The 4218-nt window shown below is 34.2% G+C and overlaps 1 non-coding gene across 1 annotated transcript; it reads left to right on the top strand.

Moving 5' to 3' along the window:
• Window positions 1–336: 336 nt before the first annotated feature.
• LOC130943176 (small nucleolar RNA R71) lies at window positions 337–444 on the top strand. The gene has a single exon (XR_009071706.1). It is a non-coding gene; the product is annotated as a small nucleolar RNA R71 (small nucleolar RNA).
• The last annotated feature ends 3774 nt before the right edge of the window (window positions 445–4218 follow it).

Raw genomic sequence — 4218 nt, 5'->3', positions numbered from 1 at the left:
TTTAGAAGATACTTCTTTAGTACTGTTGGATGCATTTTGCAATCCATTCAGACTCTGAGAAATCATGTTGACTTGCTGAGTCAACATTTTGTTCTGAGCCAATATGGCATTCAGAGCATCAATTTCAAGAACTCTCTTCCTCTGAGGTGTCCCATTACTCACAGGATTTCTTTTAGAGGTGTACATGAATTGGTTATTTGCAACCATGTCAATGGGTTCTTGAGCTTCTGCAGGCATTTTCTTTAGGTGAATGGATCCATCTGCAGAATGGTCCAGTGACATCTTAGAGAACTCAGTTAGACCATCATAGAATATATCCAAAATGGTCCACTCTGAAAGCATGTCAGAAGGACATTTTTTTGTCAACTGCTTGTATCTTTCCCAAGCTTCATAGAGAGATTCACCATCTTTTTGCTTGAAGGTCTGAACATCTACTCTAAGCTTGCTCAGCTTTTGAGGAGGAAAGAACATGGCCAAGAAGGCCGTGACCAGCTTATCCCAAGAGTCCAGGCTATCTTTAGGTTGTGAGTCTAACCATGTTCTAGCCCTGTCTCTTACAGCAAAAGGGAAATGCATGAGCCTGTAGACTTCAGGATCTACTCCATTAGTCTTAACAATATCACAGATCTGCAAGAAATCAGTTAAAAACTGATAGGGATCTTCTGATGAAAGTCCATGAAACTTGCAGTTCTGTTACATTAGAGTAACTAGTTGAGGCTTCAGCTCAAAATTGTTTGCTCCAATGGCAGGGATTGAGATGCTTCTTCTATAAAAGTTAGATGTAGGTGTAGTATAATCACCAAGCATCCTCCTTGCATTGTTGTTGGGCTCGGCCATGTCTCTTTCTTTTTCAAGATTTTCTGTAAGGTTTTCTCTGAATTGTTGTGCTTTAGCTTCTCTTAGCTTCTTCTTCAGAGTCCTTTCAGGTTCAGCATCTGCTTCAAAAAGAATGTCCTTGTCCTTGCTCCTGCTCATATGAAAAAGATGAGAACAGAAAAGGAAGAGGAATCCTCTATGTCACAGTATAGAGATTCCTTTATGTGAGTAGAAGAAGAAAAGAATAGAAGAAGGATGTGAAAAATTCGAACACAGAGAAGAAGAGAGGGTTTGAATTTTTAAGATGAAGAAAAGAGTGTTAGTAATTAAATAAATAAATAAAAGAAGATGAAAGGGAGAGAAATTCGAAAATTATTTTTGTAAAATGGTTAGTGATTTTCGAAAATTAAGAGAAGAAATAAAATTAAAATTAAAATTTGAAACAATTAGCTAATTAAAAGAATTTTGAAAAAGGGTGAGGAATTTTCGAAAATTAGAGAGAAAAGTAGTTAGGTGGTTTTGAAAAAGATTAGAAAGAAACAAAAAGTCAATTAGTTAGTTGAAAAAGATTTGAAAATCAATTTTGAAAACATAAGAAGTTAGAAAAGATTTTTGAAATTGATTTTGAAAAAGATATGTTTGAAAAGATATGATTGAGATTTGTTTTGAAAAATATTTGAAAAGGAAATTAAAAAGATTTGATTTTTAAAATTAAAATGGATTACTTGACTAACAAGAAACTAAAAGATATGATTCTAGAATTTAAAGATTGAACCTTTCTTAACAAAAAAGTAACAAACTTCAAATTCTTGAATCAATCACATTAATTGTTAGTAAAGTTTTTGAAAATTATGAAATAAATATTAGAAAAAGATTTTGAAAATCAATTTTAAAAAATTTTTGAAAATAACAAAAAAAATGAAAAATATTTGATTTTTGAAAATGTTTTGAAAAGATAAGATTTTTAAAATTGAAATCTTGACTTGACTAACAAGAAACTACTTATTTTAAAATTTTTTGACTAAGTCAACCCAAAGATTTCGAGATTTATGAGTAAAACAAGGAAAAAATATTTTTTTTGATTTTTTTGAATTTTTAATGATGAGAGAGAAAAACACAAAAATGACTCACAACATGAAAATTATGAATCAAAACAACTAATGCATGCAAGAACACTATGAATGTCAAGATGAACACCAAGAACACTTTGAAGATCAAGATGAACATCAAGACTTATTTTTGAAAAGTTTTCAAGAGAGGAAAAACATGCAAGACACTAAACTTAGAAATTTTTCATGTTTAGACACTATGAATGCAAAAATGCATATGAAAAACAAGAAAAGACATAAAATAAGAAAATATAAAGATCAAACAAGAAGACTTACCAAGAACAACTTAAAGATCATGAAGAACACCATGAATGAGTTTTTCGAAAATATTTTTGAGAAAAAATAAAAAATATGCAAATGACACCAAACTTAAAAATTGACACTAGACTCAAACAAGAAACACAAAATATTTTTGATTTTATGATTTTATTAAATTTTTTTTGGATTTTTCGAAAATTATATTTTGAAAAAAAAACGAAAAAAAGAAGAAAATTTTGAAAGATTTTTGAAAACTTTTTTAAAAGAAAATTACCTAATCTGAGCAATAAGATGAACCGTCAGTTGTCCAAACTCAAACAATCCCCGGCAACGGCGCCATAAACTTGGTGCACGAAATTGTGATCATCAACAATGGCACCAAAGACTTGGAGCTCTCAAACGTGAATCACACTTTGTCACGACTTCGCACAACTAACCAGCAAGTGCACTGGGTCGTCCAAGTAATACCTTACGTGAGTAAGGGTCGATCCCACGGAGATTGTCGGTATGAAGCAAGCTATGGTCATCTTGTAAATCTTAGTCAGGCAGATTCTAATGGTTATAATGGTTTTCAAATATAAAGATAAATAAAACATAAAATAGAGATATAGATACTTATGTAATTCATTGGTGGGAATTTCAGATAAGTGCATGAAGATATTGTGTTCCTTCTGAGTCTCTGCTTTCCTACTACTTTCATCCAATCATTCTTATTCCTTTCCATGGCAAGCTGTATGCAGGGTGTCACCGTTGTCAGTGGCTACTTCCCATCCTCTCAGTGAAAATGGTCCAAATGCTCTGTCACAGCACGGCTAATCATCTGTCAGTTCTCGATCATGTTGGAATAGAATCCAGTGATTCTTTTGCGTCTGTCACTACGCCGAACACTCGCGAGTTTGAAGCTTGTCACAGTCATCCCATCTCAGATCCTACTCGGAATACCACAGATAAGGTTTAGACTTTCCGAATCTTAGGAATGGCAACCAATAATTCTAGCTTATACCACGAAGACTCTGATCTTTCGGAATGGAGGCTAAGAGATATGCGCTTGATCTAAGGTAGAACGGAAGTGGTTGTCAGGCATGCATTCATAGGTGAGAATGATGATGAGTGTCATGGATCATCACATTCATCATGTTGAAGTGCAGCGAATATCTTAGAATTAGAATAAGCATGAACTGAATAGAAGAACAATAGTACTTTGCATTAATACTCGAGGAACAGCAGAGCTCCACACCATAATCTATGGTGTGTAGAAACTCCACCGTTGAAAATACATAAGTGATAAAGGTCCAGGCATGGCCGTGAGACCAGCCCCCAATGTCTAAGATCGCATAAAACTGATCAAAGATGAAGATACAATAGTAAAAAGTCCTATTTATACTAGACTAGCTATTAGGGTTTACAAAAATAAGTCTAAGTGCAGAAATCTACTTCCGGGGCCCACTTTAGTGTGTGCTTGGCCAGAGCTTGAGCTTTACACGTGCAGAGGCTTCTCTTAGGGTTAAAGGCCAAGTTGTAACGTGTTTTTGACGTTTAACTCTGGTTTGTGACGTGTTTCTGGCGTTTTACTCCAGAATGCAGCATGAAACTGGCGTTGAACGCCAGTTTGCGTCCTCTTAACTTTAATAAAATATAAACTATTATATATTGCTGGAAAGCCCTGGATGTCTACTTTCCAACGCAATTGAGAGCTTGCCATTTGGAGTTTTGTTGCTCCAGAAAATCTATTTCGAGTGCAGGGAGGTCAGAATCCAACAACATCAGCAGTCCTTTTTCAGCCTGAATTAGATTTTTGCTCAGGTACCTCAATTTCAGCCAGAAAATACCTGAAATCATTGAAAAACACACAAACTCATAGTAAAGTCCAGAAATGTGAATTTTGCATAAAAACTAATAAAAACATCCCTAAAAGTAGCTAGATCCTAATAAAAACTACCTAAAAACAATGCCAAAAAGTGTATAAATTATCTGCTCATCAGTTACCTAGGGTTATTTGTGCATTCACTCTTGCTTATTCTTTAATTTCAACCTA

This window comes from Arachis stenosperma, chromosome 7 (genome assembly GCF_014773155.1).
Source record: "Arachis stenosperma cultivar V10309 chromosome 7, arast.V10309.gnm1.PFL2, whole genome shotgun sequence".
NCBI lineage: Eukaryota > Viridiplantae > Streptophyta > Magnoliopsida > Fabales > Fabaceae > Arachis > Arachis stenosperma.
The sequence above is the reverse complement of the archived record's forward strand: the minus strand, read 5'-3'. Positions and strand labels throughout refer to the sequence as shown.